The sequence below is a fragment of the Schistocerca nitens genome, chromosome 9 (assembly GCF_023898315.1).
Source record: "Schistocerca nitens isolate TAMUIC-IGC-003100 chromosome 9, iqSchNite1.1, whole genome shotgun sequence".
In the NCBI taxonomy this organism is placed as follows: Eukaryota; Metazoa; Arthropoda; class Insecta; order Orthoptera; family Acrididae; genus Schistocerca; species Schistocerca nitens.
In genome coordinates this window covers 435,821,717-435,843,505 of record NC_064622.1, presented here as the reverse complement: position 1 = coordinate 435,843,505, position 21,789 = coordinate 435,821,717, and the positions used below count along the sequence as shown (strand labels likewise).

The 21,789-nt window shown below is 45.8% G+C and overlaps 1 protein-coding gene and 1 pseudogene across 1 annotated transcript in view; one reads left to right on the top strand and one right to left on the bottom strand.

The window, feature by feature from the left end:
• Positions 1-21,789, top strand: part of LOC126204297 (uncharacterized calcium-binding protein B0563.7-like) — a 532,738-nt gene that overhangs the window by 402,302 nt on the left and 108,647 nt on the right. The window lies entirely within an intron of this gene.
• LOC126204853 (5S ribosomal RNA) lies at positions 16,644-16,761 on the bottom strand (annotated as a pseudogene).

The following is a 21,789-nucleotide window of genomic DNA, read 5'->3' as shown; positions in this document are numbered from 1 at the left end:
AGTCATAAAATCTGCACTATGGGACAATAGGAGAAAGTCGTTTGGCCACATGAGTCTTATTTAATACTGTTTCCAATTTCTGACTGGTTCGGTGATGATTTTGGTGGCCATATAGTGGTATTCCATGGGCCCCATGGGTATCCTGCAAGGACGCAAAACTGCCAAGGATTATGCGACCATTTTAGGGGATAAGATCCATCCGTTGGTACAATGTTTGTTCAACGGTAATGCTGTGTTCGCATTGACGGCACTTTGAACAGTGGACGTTACGTTTCAGATGTGTTACTACCCGTGGCTCTACCCTTCATTCGATCCCTACGAAACCCTACATTTCAGCAGGATAATGCACGACTGCATGTTGCAGGTCCTGTACGGGCCTTTCTGGATACAGAAAATGTTCGATTGCTGCGCTGGCCAGCACATTCTCCAGATCTGTCACCAATTGGAAACGTCTGGCCAATGGTGGCCGAGCAACTCGCTCGTCACAATACGCCACTCACTACTCTCGTGTTGAAGCTGCATGGGCAGCTGTAACTGTACACGCCATCCAAGCTCCGTTTGACTCAATGCCCAGGCGTATCAAGGACATTATTACGGCCAGAGATGGTTGTTCTGGGTACTGATTTCTCACGATCTATGCACCCAAATTGCATGAAAATGTAATCACATGTCAGTTAGAGTTTAATATATTTGTCCAGTGAATACCCGTTTATCATCTGCATTTCTTTTTAGTGTAGCAATTTTAATGGCCAGTAGTGTATTTTTCGTCGTAAACCTATTAAAGACCGCCTGTGACGATCAGTCAGCCCACACTTTCCCCCGAGTTGTTACTTAGCGTATGGTTTTGGATAAAATAATTTTGGGTATTTGGCCGCGTCATTGTAAACTACTAAAAAACTAAACTGCTGACAATTAAACCGACTTGCTGCGATCTTCTTTAGGGCGCTCTGCCGCTGCTTGCCTGTCGTTTTCGGTTATCTGGTGGCTACCGACGTCACACACTTGAGACTTCATTGGACAATTTGAAGAGATTGTTATGGAAGTGTGGCTGTACGGTAGATTATGCTTATGCTACGCTCGGGACCTGGTGGAAGGCAACTCCAGTAGGTATTTTATAGAAGGTAGCGTATCGGCTGTGTGTTGCCTGTGCCACTCAGGTAAGGGATTGGCAGGTAATCTCTCGAGGGTGATTGGAAGGCAATAGCAAGTAGGCAGTTTGTGTCCAGTGTGTTCCTGCAACGAAGCGTTGAGGCCGCACCGCAGTTCTCTCGCGGCCGCTGTTCATACTGCCAAACCGGGGTCAAGTGGTGCTGCTGGCTGCGAACGTACGCGGCCCGCCGGGCTGCAATCGCCGGCAGCCAGGTTGCAGGTAACTTGTAGCCATCCTCCCTGTCCATGCTGTAAAGATGCTTAAATATTTCAATGGCATCTCTTATTTTACGCTGCTGCATCCACCAATCACCTACTAGGGTTACCTTCCAATCAGCCACCAGGATAGTACAGCCAACAGCGTACCATACAGCAACCCCTCGATAACAACCTCTTCAGACTGTTCAGTGACATCTCAGATTTGTGACGTCGGTAGTCTCCAGATAAGCGAAAATGACAGTATGTAAAGGAAGATTCACTAGTGAACCGCCCTGAAGAGAACAGCAGCGAGTCGGTCGAAACGTCGACAATTTAGTTGTACATTATGTATCTACAATGACACTGGTCGTGTTTTTCCGCTTTCCTAGTAAGCGGTATAAATCTTCGATGTGGTGCCTCTTGAAACAACGAACACCTCGGCTCCCTTGCTTACGGAAGCACTCACCATACGAGTATCAACAATTTGTCCACATTTGAATTCACTTAACTGTGACACGCTGCACTCACAACCTCACAGAACTATCTGAAACGTACTGCACATTTCCCTGTCATGGCCAAATACAACAGCGTAACCAGCGTTGATGTTCAAGCATGCATTTCTCGCGGCGTTTCCATATTTTTCACAATCCCTGTAGCTCCGTTTTAGATCGACACACGCTATCCAACCTAAGGACCAGATGGCACGCACGAATTGCAACTATTAGCTATCGAATCAGCTTAACTCAAGTTTTTCTGCCGCCGTAAATCCTTTGACAATACATTCAGGTGAAACTCGAAGACTTCCAAATCTAATCAAGAGAAAGAGGGCTTCAAGCATTTGTTCTACAAATCCCTCAGTTTTCCAAAATGCTAAGCCACCTTTCTATACAGTCCGCAGACCTGATGAAAGATGATCATTACCACTACTGACAGCTGCTGGCCTGTCTATCGCTATCAACCATGCACAAGCAGCGTCCACGACTGACACTCCTTCGTTTGTAAAACTGGTATGGAAGCAGGTAAACTATCCTGAAAAATAAGGAGCTCTAGATTCAGCAGTGAAATGCTGTCTTCTCTTCGATTAAGCTCTCTTTCAGATCAACACACGTTGTTCAACAATTCCTTTTTGCACTCAGTAGACAGGGGGCCTGAATTGCGATCTTGCAGCGTCTCCGATCTATCCACCTCCGGCTGTCATAACTCCATCATTCGTCACAAATCATTGTGGTGCCACAAATTGCGTTATAACTGACAATATTTACTTACTCATTTATTTGTTGTTTTCTTTTAGTTTCTAGATAATAGACTAAAAGAAAGGAAATGTTATATACGAGAATAACACCAATATCCTAACATACAGTCTCAAATGAAGTGATATGTTTCAGCATTACGCCTTTTAAAGGAAGTATAATTAATAAAAAAAAGTAATCGAGAGAGAGAATTAGAAAAAGACAGTGGAAAACTGATTAAATGTTACAGAAACAAGTGTTAATTCTAACCTTTCGCCCTCTGGCGCACAGATAAAAAGCCTGGAAGAAAAATGAGCCACCAGAAGACATGGACGGATGTCGGTGCAACTTCACACATGTACGCACCATCTACAGATATGTAAATGATAAGAATGGTAAATTTCTGTGGCAGGCAGAGCGGCGACTAGAGTACATTGCTGTTGTTCGTGTTTAGTGTTGTTATCAGCTCTGGTAGATACACTCCTGGAAATTGAAATAAGAACACCGTGAATTCATTGTCCCAGGAAGGGGAAACTTTATTGACACATTCCTGGGGTCAGATACATCACATGATCACACTGACAGAACCACAGGCACACAGACACAGGCAACAGAGCATGCACAATGTCGGCACTAGTACAGTGTATATCCACCTTTCGCAGCAATGCAGGCTGCTATTCTCCCATGGAGACGATCGTAGAGATGCTGGATGTACTCCTGTGGAACGGCTTGCCATGCCATTTCCACCTGGCGCCTCAGTTGGACCAGCGTTCGTGCTGGACGTGCAGACCGCGTGAGACGACGCTTCATCCAGTCCCAAACATGCTCAATGGGGGACAGATCCGGAGATCTTGCTGGCCAGGGTAGTTGACTTACACCTTCTAGAGCACGTTGGGTGGCACGGGATACATGCGGACGTGCATTGTCCTGTTGGAACAGCAAGTTCCCTTGCCGGTCTAGGAATGGTAGAACGATGGGTTCGATGACGGTTTGGATGTACCGTGCACTATTCAGTGTCCCCTCGACGATCACCAGTGGTGTACGGCCAGAGTAGGAGATCGCTCCCCACACCATGATGCCGGGTGTTGGCCCTGTGTGCCTCGGTCGTATGCAGTCCTGATTGTGGCGCTCACCTGCACGGCGCCAAACACGCATACGACCATCATTGGCACCAAGGCAGAAGCGACTCTCATCGCTGAAGACGACACGTCTCCATTCGTCCCTCCATTCACGCCTGTCGCGACACCACTGGAGGCGGGCTGCACGATGTTGGGGCGTGAGCGGAAGACGGCCTAACGGTGTGCGGGACCGTAGCCCAGCTTCATGGAGACGGTTGCGAATGGTCCTCGCCGATACCCCAGGAGCAACAGTGTCCCTAATTTGCTGGGAAGTGGCGGTGTGGTCCCCTACGGCACTGCGTAGGATCCTACGGTCTTGGCGAGCATCCGTGCGTCGCTGCGGTCCGGTCCCAGGTCGACGGGCACGTGCGCCTTCCGCCGACCACTGGCGACAACATCGATGTACTGTGGAGACCTCACGCCCCACGTGTTGAGCAATTCGGCGGTACGTCCACCCGGCCTCCCGCATGCCCACTATACGCCCTCGCTCAAAGTCCGTCAACTGCACATACGGTTCACGTCCACGCTGTCGCGGCATGCTACCAGTGTTAAAGACTGCGATGGAGCTCCGTATGCCACGGCAAACTGGCTGACACTGACGGCGGCGGTGCACAAATGCTGCGCAGCTAGCGCCATTCGACGGCCAACACCGCGGTTCCTGGTGTGTCCGCTGTGCCGTGCGTGTGATCATTGCTTGTACAGCCCTCTCGCAGTGTCCGGAGCAAGTATGGTGGGTCTGACACACCGGTGTCAATGTGTTCTTTTTTCCATTTCCAGGAGTGTATATGAGGCAGCGCGAGATGTTGAGTGACCATTGTCACGGACGGGGAGATATCACGTACTCGTTTGAGACTGCGTTATTACCATCTGCCAGAGCTGGAAAGAAGTCTCATCGTGGTCTGCATTTGCCTGGATGGACGAATCGTGCAATATCCACATCTGTGGGGTATTCTGATGTGACAGTGGTCCAATGTTGAGCTACATGGAAACGTGAGTGCAAGCAAGGATCGCTGTAATGTGCATCAAACACATCGCAACCCTTTCACATATGCATCCAGTAGCCAAGAACAAGCACTGGATTCCCTGCACCATTCTATCTCATCCCGTACTATAGGTTGGAGACTAGCAGCAGAAGCAGTAAATAACTGTTTTTCCATGTGCACGCTGTAATTAACACCACACCAAAACCGGCTGCGTTTGGAAGTGCTGTGATTGGGACGCATGGGCTGTGGATTAACGCGTTCTGCACTATACCGGATGCCCACAGTCTGCAACTATGACGGTGACCTGTGTAGAGGTCCCATTCTTCCACTATTGCGGTCTTAATCCTACCGTCATGGTGTAAGGAGACGCTGGGTATGACTTCAGACTGGTAGTGATTGAGGAACCCTGACGCACAATAAGACATCAGGAACATCCTGCATCCTCACGCAGCGGTGTCGAGGTGCCATTTTTCAACAGGATAATGTTTGTCCAAACGTGTCTATAAGAACTGTCTAAGTGATTTTGAGGTCAGCAATAGCCCCAGATCTGTCCCCGATACATCGTGTGTGCCACACGCCTGGAGCTCAACTTCCTCCCAGTGCCAGAGTCAGAGATGTCAAGGACTATTTTGAACAGTTGTGGACCAGCTTGACTCAGAGCGGATACAATGACTTTATGGCACCCTACCCAACCGACAGCATTTTAGTCTACATTGTCAAAAGCTTTCCCTAAATCTACGGATACTATAAATGTAGATCTTCCTTCTTTCAATCTGAGATAAGTCGTGGGGTCAGGATTGCGCAGCGCGTTCCTACGTCTCTCTAGAACCCAGACTGAACAAGTTTTTGACATTTTTATGAAAATAATTTGTCATTATTTTTAAATCATGGCTTATTAACTGGATAGTTTGGTAACATTCTCACCTGTCTTCTTGGGAATTTCAATTATTACATTCTTCTTAAGACCTGAGGCTTTTTCGCCAGTCTAATACAGGGTCAAATTGAAACAGTTGATAATGGGTTCACATCCGATTATATTTAGATGGCAGTCCATGACGTGTTGTCAAGGACGGAACGTCACTCGTCATGAAAGTTGGCAGACATTTAATGTACGGTGCGACGGCTTGTAGTGCCCCTAAAGCAGCAAGAATGTACACAGAACGCTTTCCCAACAGGCGTTACCCTACTTGGAAGAAATTTATCTCCGTGGATACCAACTTGCGAGGCACAGGGCTCAGAGTAACACTTTCAACCAACTTCCTCAATGATTTGCTGGATATATTCCTCTACAGTTTTCTTTCCTCTACAGCTCTCTCTCTGGTACAACGGAAGTCATTCCCTGATATCTTATCAGATTTCCTATCATATTGTCCCTTCTCCCTGTCAATGTTTCCCACATATTCCTTTCCTCGCCGATTCTGTGTAGAATCTCCTGATTCCTTATCAGTTCATCTAATTTTTAACCTTCTTTAGCATCACGTCTCGAATGCTTCGATTCTCTTCTGCTCCAGTTCTCCCACAGTCCATGACTAGCTACCGTTCAACGCTGTGATCCAAAGGTATAATCCCAGAAATTTCTTCTTCAGTTGAAGTCTTATGTTTGATACTACTAAACTTCTCTTGGCCAGGAATGCTCTCTTCGCCAGGGCTAGTCAGCTTCTTATGTCCTCCTTGAGCCGACCGTGATGGGGTATTTTGCCACCTAGCTAACATAATTCATTAACTTCATCTACTTGATGATCACCAGTCCTTACGTTAAGTTTCTCACTGTTCTCGTTTCTGCTACTTCTCATTTCTTCTTTCTCTCAGTTCATATCCTGCACTGAGACTGTCTATTCGATTCAGCATATCCTGTACTCCTTCTTCAGTTTCAGTGAGGACAGCAAAGTCATCACCGAATATTATCATTGATATCATTGAATTTTAATTCTACTCTTGAAGCTCTCTTTTACTTTTGTCATGTTTCTTCGATGTATAGATTGAACAGTATGAGCGGAAGCCTGCATTCCTGTGTTACACACTTTTTAATCCGTGCACTTCGTTATTGTTCTTGTACTCTTATTGTTCCCTCTTGACTCTTGTAGATAGTCTTTCCCAGTAGCTCACTTCTGTTTCTCTCAGAATTTCGAACATTTTTCACTATTTTATATTGTCGAACGCATTTTCCATCCTATGAATGTGTCTTGATTCTTATCTAGTCTTACTTCCATTATTCGATTCAGCATATCCTGTACTTCTTCTTCAGTTTCAGTGAGGACAGCAATGTCATCACCGAATATTATCATTGATATCACTGAATTTTAATTCTACTCTTCAACCTCTCTTTTACTTTTGTCGTTCCTTCTTCGACGTATAGATTGAACAGTATGAGCGGAAGCCTGCATTCCTGTGTTACACACTTTTTAATCCGTGCACTTCGTTATTGTTCTTGTACTCTTATTGTTCCCTCTTGACTCTTGTAGATAGTCTTTCCCAGTAGCTCACTTCTGTTTCTCTCAGAATTTCGAACATTTTTCACTATTTTATATTGTCGAACGCATTTTCCATCCTATGAATGTGTCTTGATTCTTATCTAGTCTTACTTCCATTATTCGATTCAGCATATCCTGTACTTCTTCTTCAGTTTCAGTGAGGACAGCAATGTCATCACCGAATATTATCATTGATATCACTGAATTTTAATTCTACTCTTCAACCTCTCTTTTACTTTTGTCGTTCCTTCTTCGACGTATAGATTGAACAGTATGAGCGGAAGCCTGCATTCCTGTGTTACACACTTTTTAATCCGTGCACTTCGTTATTGTTCTTGTACTCTTATTGTTCCCTCTTGACTCTTGTAGATAGTCTTTCCCAGTAGCTCACTTATGTTTCTCTCAGAATTTCGAACATTTTGCACTATTTTATATTGTCGAACGCATTTTCCAGGTCGACAAATTCTATGAATGTGTCTTGATTCTAATCTAGTCTTACTTCGATTATCAACATCAATGTCAGGAATGCCTCTCTAGTGTCTTTACCTTTCCTAAAACCAAACTGATAATCATCTAAAACGTCCTCAATTTTGTTTTCCATTCTTCTGTATATTATTCTTGTCGGTAACGGGTCTATAAGCTGTTGCGCGACAATTCACGCACTTGTCGGCCCTTGCAGTCTTCGGAAACGTCAGGGCGATATTTTTCCGAAATTCGGAGGGTATATTGCCACTCTCATACATTCCACACACCAATGCGAGTAATCGTTTTGTTGCCACTTTCCCCAATGATTTTAAAAATCTGCCTTATTTGATTTTAAGCCTTCCAAAGCTCTTTTAAATTCTGATTCTAATACCGGATCCCCTGTCTCCTCTATATCGATTCCTGTTTCTTCTTCTAAGGATGTCAGTAATTGTAAAGGAATGTCGTCTGCTCGAGAGGTCTTGTTTCGAGTTGGGTCTTCTAGTGCTGCAGCAAATTCATCTCCAATATGGTATCGCTGATGTAGTCATATGGGAGCGTCGATTCCACGACACGATTTTGAGAGCATCGGCCCTACCTCGACACCAAGTAGTAGAAGGGTGCTCTTGTTGCTGCAGAAGCAGCACGGCAGAAGGTGTGCGTGCCGCGGCCAATCCCGCAGCCGAGGTTGGTTGCCCGGGCGAGCACTCCTGCCGGGGCAGCTCGGCCTATGCGACGCGGCCAGCACAGCACGAGGTGGCTACTCCTAAGTAATTGCCAATCTCGGCGGCCGCGCGGCGTCCCAGCAGCTGCGCTGTTTGCGGAACTCCCGCACCTCTGTCCACACAGCCGCAGCACACAGATAAGGCACGGCCGGCAGTCGGAAGCAACACTCGCGCCGCTTATCAGCAGCACGGGGCTCCTTCGAGAAACAGTCCCGCGTTCACTCGCACTGCCGGCAACAGAGACCCGACAGCGCACACCAGCAAACAGCCACAATTCACAATTTCGCTTTGGTTTACCTTATTTAAAAAAAAAAAAAAAAAAAAAAAAAAAACACGGTTACTCGCTTCGGATTTACATACTCATCCTCAGAACGAGGCGTGTGAGAAAAGTAATGAGGCTGACTTTTTTTTAAGCAATAATATTGTCCCTTTCAAAGTATTGGGTTAGTTTATAAGTTCGTAGAGTTTTTCTACATGTTTAATAAACACAACACATACCCATAACAGGGACTTTAGTCATCAATAATACAGTTCCCCACAGTCGTTTAATGAACAAAGTAAGAGCATACGAACTATCAGCCTAATTGTGTGATTGGATTGAAGAGTTCCTAGATAACAGAACGCAGCATGCCATTCTCAATGGAGAGAAGTCTTCCGAAGTTATAGTGATTTCAGGTGTGCCGCAGGGGAGTGTCGTAGGACTGTTGCTATTCACAATATACATAAATCACCTTGTGGATGACATCGGAAGTTCACTGAGGATTTTTGCGGATGATGCTGTGGTATATCGAGAGGTTGTAACAATGGAAAATTGTACTCAAATGCAGGAATATCTGCAGCGAATTGACGCATGGTGCAGGGAATGGCAATTGAATCTCGATGTAGACAAGTGTAATGTGCCGCGAATACATAGAAAGAAAGATTCCTTATAATTTAGCTACAATATAGCAGGTCAGCAACTGGAAGCAGTTAATTCCATAAATTATCTGGGAGTACGCATTAGGAGTGATTTAAAATGGAATGATCATATAAAGTTGATCATCGGTAAAGCAGATGCCAGACTGAGATTCATTGGAAGAATCCTAAGGAAATGCAATCCGAAAACAAAGGAAGTAGGTTACAGAACGCTTGTTCGCCCACTGCTTGAATACTGCTCACCAGTGTGGGATCCGTACCAGATCGGGTTGATAGAAGAGATAGAGAAGATCCAACGGAGAGCAGCGCGCTTCGTTACAGGATCATTTAGTGATCGCGAAAGCGTTACGGAGATAATTGATAAACTACAGTGGAAGACTCTGCAGGAGGGACGCTCAGTAGCTCAGTACGGGCTTTTCTTGAAGTTTCGAGAACATACCTTCACCGAGGAGTCAAGCAGTATATTGCTCCCTTCTACGTATATCTCGCGAAGAGACCATGAGGATAAAATCAGAGAGATTAGAGCCCACACAGAGGCATACCGACAATCCCTCTTTCCACGAACAATACGAGACTGGAATAGAAGGTACCCTCCGCCACACACCGTCGGGTGGCTTGCGGAGTATGGATGTAGATGTAGATGTAGATACAACAGTCTGCCAACGCTGGGGTAACTTTTCGATTCCGCGACTACAAATCACTTGGCTTTGAGGCAAAAAACTCGTCGAGGCATTTTCAGAGCGCATTTTCGTCCGGAAAGGATGTTCCTTGAAGGTTGCTCGATAGAGAACGGAAAATATGACAATCTGAGGTCACAAGACCATGTGTATAAGTTGGGTGCGGAATGACTTCCCAATCCAACTACTGTGCAATGCTTATTGTCAGTCTAGCAGAATGCAGTCGGGCGTTGTAGTGGAGTAGCATCAGTTAACGCAGCTTTCCTGGTCGGTGTTCTTGGACTGAGTCTGCAAGATATCTCAGTTTTTTTTATGATAAAAGTCAAGCCGGCCGGAGTGGCCGAGCGGTTCTAGGCGCTTCAGTTTGGAACCGCACGACCGATGCGGTCGCAGGTTCGAATCCTGCCTCGGGCATGGATGTGTGTAATGTCCTTACGTTAGTTAGGTTTAAGTAGTTCTAAGTCCTAGGGGACTTCCCGATGAGCTACCGACCTGAAATTTTAAATGTAGCTCGTAACTGCATGATATGTCAATAGTTTGGGTGGAAGAACCACATACTTGCAGCAGATGAGTGTTTCCGGCTTGTAGTATCGACGAGAGATCGCGATCCCACACCAAAGTCGGCAACGTGAATCGATACACAGACATGAGCGAGTGCTCGCTGCAAGCGGCAACAACCAGTCTGAGGTACTGCAGAAGACCACGCTTCTACATCTACATCCACATCCATACTCCGCAAGCCACCTGACGGTGTGTGGCGGAGGGTACTTTGAGAACCTCTATCGGTTCTCCCTTCTATTCCAGTCTCGTATTGGTCATGGAAAGAAAGATTGTTGCTATGCCTCTGTGTTGACAATATACTGCTTGACTCCTCGGTGAAGGTATGTTCTTGAAACTTCAACAAAAGCCCGTACCGTGCTACTGAGCGTCTCTGGCTCTGAGCACTATGGGACTTAACATCTGTGGTCATCAGTCCCCTAGAACTTAGAACTACGTAAACCTAACTAACCTAAGGACATCACACACATCCATGCCCGAGGCAGGATTCGAACCTGCGACCGTAGCAGTCGCGCGGTTCCGGACTGAGCGCCTAGAACCGCTAGACCACCGCGGCCGGCGACTGAGCGTCTCTCTTGCAGAGTCTTCCACTGGAGTTTATCATCTCTGTAACGCTTTCGTGATTACTAAATGATCCTGTAACGAAACGCGCTGGTCTCCGTTGGATCTTCTCTATCTCTTCTATCAACCCAATCTGGTACGGACCCCACACTGGTGACCAGTATTCAAGCAGTGGGCGAACAAGTGTACTATAACCTACGTCCTTTGTTTTCGGATTGCATTTCCTTAGGATTCTTCCAATGAATCTCAGTCTGGCGTCTGCTTTACCGATGATCAACTTTATATCATCATTCCATTTTAAATCACTCCTAATGCCTACTTCCAGATAATGTATGGAATTAACTGCTTCCAGTTGCTGACCTGCTGTATTGTAGCTAAATGATAAAGAATCTTTCTTTCTATGTATTCGCAGCACATTACACTTGTCTACATTGAGATACAATTGCCATTCCCTGCACCATGCGTCAATTCGTTGCGGACACTCCTGCATTTCAGTACAATTTTCCATTGTTACAACCTCTCGATATACTACAGCATCATCCGCAAAAAGCCTCAGTGAACTTCCGATGTTATCCACAAGTTCATTTATATATATTGTGAATAGCAACGGTCCAACGACACTTCTCTGCAGCACATCTGAAATCACTCTTCCTTTGGAAGACATCTCTCCACTGAGAATCACATGCTGCGTTCTGTTATCCAGGAACTCCTCAACCCAATCACACAATTATTCCGATAGTCCATATCCTCTTACTTTGTTCATTAAACAACTGTGGAGAACTGTATTAAACGCCTTGCGGAAGTCAGGAAATACGTCATCTACCTGGGAACCCATGTATGTGGCCCTCTGAGTCTCGTGGACGAATAGCGCGAGTTGGGTTTCACACGATCGTCTTTTTCGAAACCCATTCTAGTCTCCAGAAAAGTCATTATACTCGAACATAATACGTGTTCCAAAATTCTACAACTGAACGGCGTTATAGGTCTATAGTTCTGCACATCTGCATTATCTGCTGCTTCCCTCTCAGCACAACCCTCTCAGCCCTCACGCTGACTTCTGCACAACGTCGGTCATGCAAGAGTTGTGTCCAGTTGGTGACCTCATATGGATGAGCTAACATCACAGTCTAGGAGCAACAAGTTGTTAAAAGTTCAAATGCACTTGTACTGTAGCAAATGTCGGCAATTGCACCTCAAGAAAACAGTTCGTTACTTTGAGCATCAATTGATACTTTCGTAGCCAATGTCAGTTCTAAATTATCAAGCAATCCTGTGGCGAAGGACTGGGTCAAAGTTAAATTTATTCATTTATGTAATAATTTGAACTAATATTTCATGTGTCCTAATTTGATGAGCCTCTCCCAGCGCAGTCAAAGAACCCACAATTATGATCGGACAAAAGAAGGTGCGTCTGGTCATAGCAGGGATTTAAATAGACACAAAGAAACACCGCCTGCCCAGTTAGAGTTCTTGCACGAAGGCTGTGCTTAGCAGGTTGCGTCACAGTCTCTACAGGCGTAAATTATCTGCTGCAGAGAGAGTCTGCGACAACATTCGATTTATGGGTATACCCCTGCAACGCCTCAACCAATTTCTACCAAACCATGACCGTAAGACCGCCAAGAACCCCTACCGCTAAATGTAGCCGTGAAACGCAGTGATATAAAGCACACCTCAAGGACGCCTGCTGCAATTTCTACCAGTCAGCTTCGGTATACACATAACTCATTTTTTACATTTTCATTAATTCACTCTCTTGTCTGTTTATCACAAATTTTGTGATTTTTTAAAGTAACTTACCGATGAGCTAGAGACTTGAAACTGGATGAGAAAGCACTATTATGTCGTTTTCTTGTCTGGTATGTGGCGGAGGATACAATTTTTACATCTGTCATTTCGTCCTTTTCTGCTGTATATCTGCATTTACATACATATTCCACAATCCACCGTACCGCGTGTGACTAACGGTATCCTGTACCTCTGCTACTCATTTTTTCCTGTTCAACTTGCAAAGAGAGCTACGGAAAAACGACTGTCTGTGTGGCTCCGTACGAACCCTAATTTCTCTTGACTTATCCTCGTGATCCTTCCGCAAAATGTATGCTGGTGGCAGTTGAATCGTTCTGCAGTCAGCTTCAAGTTCCGGTTCTCTAAATATTCTTAATAGTATTAGCCGAACAGAACGTAGCCTTCCCTCCACGGATTCTTGTAAGTTCCTGAAGCACCTCTGTAATATTCACATCGTGTTCGATCCCACCGGTAACAAATCCAGCAGCCTGCCTCTCGATCGCTTCGATATCTTCCTCTAATCCGACCTGCTACACATCCCAAACACTCGAGCCGTACTCAAGAACTGGTTGCACTAGTGTGCCATATCCGGTTTCCTTCACAGATGAACCACGTTTTTTCTAAAACTCTCCATTCGCCTTCTCCACTACTCGTTCCGTTCATTTCGCTGTGTGATGTAACGATTATATATTTAATCGACGTGAGTGTGTCGTTTGTCTACATTTAGAGCTAGCTGTCATTTCTTCTTCGTCTTCCCCTTTCGTTTCACCCCCTTTGGGGTACATTTGATCAACCATTTCTGTGTGTGTTGTTCTTTTCTCACTGCCCTGTATTTCTTCAATCTTCTTTTCCTCTCTTCTTCTGAGATGATGTGTGTGGGTTTTTGTGTAGATTTGTCTTCGAACCATATTATCACTGAAACTTCCTGGCAGATTAAAACTGTGTGCCAGACCGAGACTCCAACTCGGACCTTTGCCTTTCGCGGGCAAGTGCTCTACCATCTGAGCTACCCAAGCACAACTCACGGCCCGTCCTCACAGCTTTACTTCCGCCAGTACCTCGTCTCCTACTTTCCAAACTTCACAGAAGCTCTCCTGCGAAATGTCCATTCTTCCAGGAGTGCTAGTTCTGCAAGCTCCTGAACAGCCGCTGACGAGCACACTGACATCCTTAAGGATACCTCAGATGGACGCCATTCCGTGTTCGCCTCTTCTTCTACATCTGCATCTACATGGTTACTCTGCAATTCACACTTAAGTGCCTGGCAGAGGGTTCATCGAACCATTTTCATACTACTTCTATATAATTCATCTCTCGAATGGCGCTTAGGATAAAGGAACACCTAAATCTTTCCGTTCGGGCTCTGATTTCTCTTATTTTATTATGATGATCATTTCTCCCTTCGTAGGTGGGTGTCAACAAAATATTTTCGCTTCGGAAGAGGGTGATTGAAATTTCTCCGGCCGTTGTGGCCGAGCGGTTCTAGGCGCTTCAGTCTGGAACCGCGCGACCGCTACGGTCGCAGGTTGGACTCCTGCCTCGGGCATGGATGTGTGTGATGTTCTTAGGTTAGCTAGGTTTAAGTAGTTCTAAGTTCTAGGGGACTGATGACCTCAGATGTTAAGTCCCATAAGGCTCAGAGCGATTTGAACCATTTGAACCATTGAAATTTCGTAAATAAATCCGCCGCAAAGAAAAGCGCCTTTGTTTCAGTGACTGCCACCCCAACTCGCTTATCATGTCAGTGACACTCTCACCCCTATTGCGCGATAACACGAAACGGGCTGTCATTCCTTGCACTTTTTCGATGTCCTCCGTCAATCCCACCTTGTAAAGATCCCACACCACCCAGCAATATTCGAGCGGAGGACGGACCAGTGTAATGTAGGCTGTCTCTTTAGTGGGTTTGTCGTATCTTCTAGATGTTCTGCCACCGAAGTGCAGTCTTTGTTTCGCCTTCCCCACAATATTATCTATGTGGTCTTTTCAATTTAAGCTGCTCTTAATTGTAATTCCTAGGTATTTAGTCGAACTGAGAGCCCTTAGATTTGTGCGATTTATCGTACACCCAAAATTTATCGAATTTCTTTTAGTAGCAATGTGGATGACTTCGCACGTCTTGTGGACCTAGAAGATTTAAATCCCGCAAGATATTCCTGAATAAAGAACCTACGGAACCTGCAAACAACTACCCTCGATTGCAAGAGATACCCGAGCATCAAGAGCATGAGAGGTAAGATTTGGAGGAGCCTGAAACGCATCAGAACGGGTGTAGCAGCAATAAAGGCTAACCTGATGAATACGTGCGGCAGATGTCGGGCTACGCAACATGTCCTGACATGGGGCGTGAGTCGTGCTTGGGTAGCTCAGATGGTAGAGCACTTGCCCGCGAAAGGCAAAGGTCCCGAGTTCGAGTCTCGGTCCGGCACACAGTTTTGATCTGCCAAGAAGTTCCATATCAGCGCACACTCCGCTGCAGAGTGAAAATCTCTTTCTGGAAACATCCCCTAGGCTGTGGCAAAACCATGTCTTAGCAATATCCTTCCTTTAAGGAGTGATAGTTCTGCAAGTTTCGCAGGAGAGCTTCTGTAAAGTTCGGAAGGTAGGAGACGAGGTACTGGCAGAAGTAAAGCTGTGAGGACTGGGCATGAGTCGTACTTGGGTAGCTCAGTTGGTAGAGCACTTGCCCGCAAAGGCAAAGGTCCCGAGTTCGAGTCTCGGTCCGGCACACAGTTTTGATCCGCCAGGAAGTTTCATGTCCTGACATGTCTCATCTGTCCCAATAAAAGTACGCTCCAAGAATTATGGCAAGAAAGCAAGGAAGAACTGGGTGTAGCCCAATTTTGGGCTGAGAAACTTTGATCTCCAAACACGAAAAAATGAGTAAGATAATCGAGGGGTGTAATGAAGTACTAGTACCATCGCCTGCTTTCGTGGTCACAGCTCAATTTGTTTCGATGTGATAATTAAAAATTCTTGACTCGCAGTAGACAGCTTGTTGGTGGAGGAATCGACGAAATGCTTTGTGTGAAAGGAGGGATAAGTGGGCGGTAGCGGCAGACCGCCGTGGGCGTCTTTTGCGGCGCACACAACGGGGCTGGAAACCGGAAGGCAGGCCAAGCAAGCGAGAGAGAGAGAGAGAGACTGAGAGAGCAGGAAGCGAGGCACAATGTTATCGGGGCCAGCATCTCCGATACGAGCGCCCCCTGCTCGCCCGCATATGCGTCCTGCGCGACGCCGCGCTCTATAAAGAGCGGCGGATAAGGAGGCCCTGCCTGCTCGCCCTGTCCCGTGCGGCTGGTAGGCCTGTAGTTGTGGAGACGAGCGCGCCGGGCTTCCCAGGGACGTCACGGCGACTACAAAGCAGCCGCTTGGCGGTGCAGGGGGCCGGCTCCGTCAGGCAGCCCTCCGCAGTGTCCGAAGCGGGGACGCGACTCGCCGAGCTATACAGGATTATTCATCAGTCGTGAGACCGGATTTTGATGCAGTAATAATCCCTTATGTGTACATGCATTTATGCTCCAAAACATTACATAAAATGTGCACGTAAAGCGTTCGCATAAAATGATATAAAAACTGAATTAGCATCGTTTTAGTACACAAAAAAACCACTCCGTCTACAGGCCACAAGTGGTCCATCGGGTCTATCCGACCGCCGTGTCATCCTCAGAGGAGGATGCGGATAGGAGGGGCGTGTGGTCAGCACACCGCTCTCCCGGCCGTTATGAAGGTATTCTCGACCGAAGACGCTACTGTTCGGTCGAGAAGCTCCTCAATTGGCATCGCGAGGCTGAGTGCACGCCGAAAAATGGCAACAGCGCATGGCGGCCTGGATGGTCACCCATCCAAGTGCCGACCACGCCCGACAGTGCTTAACTTCGGTGATCTCACGGGAACCGGTGTATCCACTGCGACGAGGCAGTTGCCTTTAGTACAAAAAGAACTTACGTAAATGCTCGTGAATGATTCCCAAAGAAATGTTTCAAAATACGCAACAAAACTAGTATTTCATACTAACTGATTGAAAACTATTGTACTCGCAATTAGTTTTCCACTTTCGTTCTCTTACAGTTCACAGTCAGTATACGTTTCAGGTGTTCGAAAGTACGAGTGTTGCCAAGAAAGTAAGGCATCGCATTTTTTTCTTCAACAATTCTTCATTGAACATAATGATAATTACACACACGAAAGAATGGTGTTTTCACGCCCTATTTTTCCACGTAATGCCCATCCCATTCTGTGGCCATCCTCCAGCGTGAAACAAGGGCGTCTATGGCCTTCCTCCAGCGCGAAACAAGGGCGTGTATGCCCTGTCGGTACCTGTCCTGGTGGCGGAGCCAGTGCTTCACTGTGTGAGTCACCTCATCCTCGTCAGAATGTCTTCCAAGAGTACGACTGTACCGGGAATATCAGTAATCCGGTGAAACATCAAATCCCCAACATCGCTGCTGCCGGAAAAAGATCCTCCAACAACCGGACCAACGACGACTAAAGAGAATCATTCAGCATGACAGAAGTGCAACCCTTCCGCAAATTGGTGCAGATTTCAATGCTATGCCATCAACAAGTGTCAGCGTGCGAACCATTTAACGAAACACCATCGACATGGGCTTTCGAAGCCGAAGCCCCACTCGTGTACCCTTGATAACTGCACGACACAAAGCTTGCCGCCTCTCCTGGGCACGTCAGCACCGACATTGGACTGTTGATGACTTGAAACATGTTGCCTGGTCGGACGAGTCTCGTTTCAAATTGTACTGAGTGGATGGACACCTTCATGGCTGACACCATCATGGACACACCTTTGAGACACCTTCATGAATCCATGGACCCTGCGCGTCAGCAGGGGACTGCTCAAGCTGATTGAGGCTCTGTAATGGTGTGGGTCGCGTGCAGTTGGGGTGATATGGGACTCCTGATACGTCTAGATACGACTCTGACAGGTGACACGTAAGCATCCTGTCTGATCACCTGCATGCGTTCATGTCCATTGTGCATTCCGAGGGACTTGGATAGTTCCAGCAGGACAATGTGACACACCTTCCGCTGGCCACCAAACTCCCCAGACATGAACATTATTGAGCATATCTGGGATGCCTTGCAATGTGCTCATCAGAAGAGACCTCCACGCTGCCGTTCTACCTGTAAAGCGTGAGCCTAGTAACCGAAAGGTCACGGGATCGGCTCCTGGTCGGACGGCGGAGTATTTCAGTCTGCCTTTAACCTTTCACCTTTGAGTCATGTCAAGATTTGACCGAAACAATACGTTGAACTGTACTGCCTCTTCCCCCATTAAGATGAGTGCGGTATATTAGGAACACGCAAGAGGACGAAATGGCGTCCGATTGAAAGACTTCACCAGACCATTGTGTCATAGCCTATTATTAGCAGACAATAGACTGGAATAACACAAGTCAGCTACTATCTTTCACTTCGACATCATACGTTATTTAGGAATTAACGAGCATATTTCACAGTTCTAAATATTGCAATAATCAGTACAGAATAATGTTTAAGTTTGATAAATTAAGTACGTTGACTGTGCTGTTGAAACAAATGCCGTAAGAATCATCGGCTCGCCATAAGGCGAAGGGAATTATGGTTGCCTAAAGAATGCAGAATTACAAGGAACTGGAATGTGGTAAGCGGAGGTCATAGTGCGTCGACTCCATTGAGGTCTTCGACCACGGTGGACAAAGCCTGGCGTGCTGTCTCTGGAGCAGTTCCAAGCAGAGCACGTGTGCGGTGAATTGGAAACGATTCCCACTTAATACCGTCATTCACTTCTATATAATCCTACCATTCTGGAACGGCAAGGGTTGATGTCCAAGTCCAATACTGTGCTACCATGAAACCGGTCGGCATAACGTGTCTGATTCGAAACAGAGCTAATACGACCTGAATGAGCTAAAAATGAGAATCGAATCAGATTCGTCCTTTTACTATTTCTCTCCTGTAGGAGTGACGTAAGATATAATCCCCTCCGCAGTTTTTCTACGCCAACCAAAGACATCAGCTAGCAGGATATAACTTCCAATTAGCTTCGAGCGTGCCGAGTGTATATTATCTGACTGTAAGTGTCCGGACGCCTGCTAGTGTGTCCACACAGCTCCTGTATGACAGCTTGAACTCTGCTGAGGACACTTTCAAAAATGGCTCTATGGGACTCAACTGCTGTGGGCATCAGTCCCCTAGAATTTAGAACTACTTAAACCTAACTAACCTAAGGACATCACACACATCCATGCCCGAGGCAGGATTCGAACCTGCGACCGTAGCAGTCGCACGGTTCCGGGCTGCGCGCCTAGAACGGCGAGACCGCCGCGGCCGGCTAAGAGGACACTTTGAACGAAGTATCTGAATGTCTGTGGAGGAATGGCAGCCCAGGGTTTTAGCCAATCACAGCAAAGGAAATTTCGTGCTAACACATATCACAGAGCGTTGCTTAGCCAATAGCAAGCGAGGACGCTATTCCTACGTGGGTGGTGACGCGACGTGTCAGCAAAATGACACACTGGAAGCGCCACGCTGCCCTTCACCACAGACTCTAAGTCTTGTGACATATTGCACGATATTACGAATATTCGATACCCATTTTTACATAAATCTTACAAACTGGTTATTATGAAGCCGCATTCACTGACAGCAGAAACTCCTGACGTGTTTGAAACCTATTGCGATCAACAACACGTGACAGTCTCCTGTGGTACCCATCATTTAGGGTGTTTTCACGACCGTTGTTCTTACACCTTGTTCCATGGCTAAGGGTGATACACCATTCCTTGTACACTAAAATATTCGTTGAAGGATTTCTACGGAAATTCATTTATACTTTCCGAAAGAAGGGGACAATAACTTCTTGAGTACATATGTGGCAAGAATTCACCGGTCGTCCATTAATTTATATTACATTAAGTCCACACTTCTTGCTCACCATGTAAACACACCAAATTACATCAATGGGTGTTTAGAATGAAATACTGACTCTGCGAAATAATTATCACGAAAATCTCTCGATGAGATCAGGCTACAGGTCAAAACAAACTTTCCCATCTCTAAGGTGAATTGGCTACACCGAAGTAGCTAGCATGCCAAAATCTGGTATCAAAAGAACGACTTGCGACATTTTTATTCTGCCCTGATCGTACTACAAAATATTAAGAGATTGTGGCACGTGCGAAAGTATCCGTACACTTTATCACATTCAGTACGCACAGGGCAGTCGTTACTTCAAGGGGTCTCCCCGAAGCAAATATGTGCCCCCGCCATGTTCTACGTGTCCGTTAACATGGCCGGAACACCGCTGACCTCAGTTGTCAACCTCACAAAGGCTGCCAGGCACGTCTTTTCCATAGGTGCGTTCAGTTACAAAACTCTGTCGTCTACTTACGAGGAGAAAAAGACGAGTACTATAACTTGATTCCAGTGAAACTTCGCTCGACGGAAGCAGGGTCAAAATAAGCGAATACCTGTCTCGGGTTATAAGTAGGTACTCGACCGTTTCTGAATTAGCGACGGTCAATGTTTTCAAGGTACTTTGAGCCTTTTAGCGAGTAAACAGTTCGTACGAAGCGGTGGCACAATCGCGGCTTCGTAATTTTGAGCCCCCGTGATCTAAACAAGATTATTTCTAGTTTTCTTTTGATTTATGTACCCACGTCCGTAGAAGATTACTACACGAATGTTTTCCAATGTACACTGAAACAGCGTTGTCCTTATTGGCCTACTAACTGTATGTTTGGTGAACGACTTAAAAAACAATAAATGAATCAGAAATTTTTTTTAAATTGTTTTCCATGAAACTCCCGTAGTGTACCTTGAATTATAATAAGTTGCAAGCGCCAGTTTTCGGGAAAATGCTGCGTTGTGCGTGGTTTGCCGCGAAGCTATTGCTAAGGCCTGAAATCTTCAGCAATATTAATGACATTTGTTTCGAGTGTTTGAGTGAGATTCATACGAAGAAATGTCGATTTGATCAGCCTGCCTCCTCGCGATGCACGTAGTGTTCGGAATTTCTATGTTCCCGATGTTTCTACGACCGATATCATCCAAGAGAATGCACCAGACCTTCTTGAAGAACAACCATAAGAATAAAATACAGGAATTGGTATAAGAATGAAATATCATATAAGCAGATATTATACAATGAATGTATGACATTGTGAAAACCCGGTTTTAATTTTACAATTAATATAACGCCCGCCCTTTCAGCTTCAAACTTTACAGGAAACAGTAACCTTCTACAGACATGGGTCGATAAATGAGAAAATAAATAAAAACATTCATCGGGTTTCCAACACGGAGGTGCAAAAGTGAGAGGCTGTAACGCTACCCATTGTGTCATCAGGCTAGGCTATCACATTCTAAAAAGCCATCTAAGCAACGTCGAGAAGTTCGACCGTTTTCTCAGAAACGTTTGTGTATCTACGGATAAACCGAGATACGTGTTCGCTTATTTTAACTTCTCTTTCACTGAGCGAAATTTCTGTGAGACCCGAATGTGGCATTTGCTGTGTTCTCCTCGTTAGTAGACGACAACTACTGCGTAGTTGCGGAAATGTAGCCAGAAACAAAACTACAACCACGTCTCAATAGTAACATTATGCTAGTTTATGTTTAGATTTTGTGGCGTGTGAAATCAATAAACTTACTATTTCACGGTACAAGAAATTGCAGACGATAGCAATGTTTAAAGATTGAAGTCAGGCAGCGCTATTAAATCCAAAGAACGAAAGAAATGCCGCGCGCTGTTACAGAGTGGAGCATAGAAATATTATCTTTACTTTTATATTTCTGGTGTGACGCCGCGTATAAAAGAAACATTCCGGTATTATTTCTCTTGCGGTCCGGTGTTGTTTCAGCTCCAGGCTTTTCCTACAGCTACGAACAAATATTTACAAAAGTTCTGCGTCGTAATATTGCCGCCGAGAATGAAGGGCGGAACTGTAGTACGGC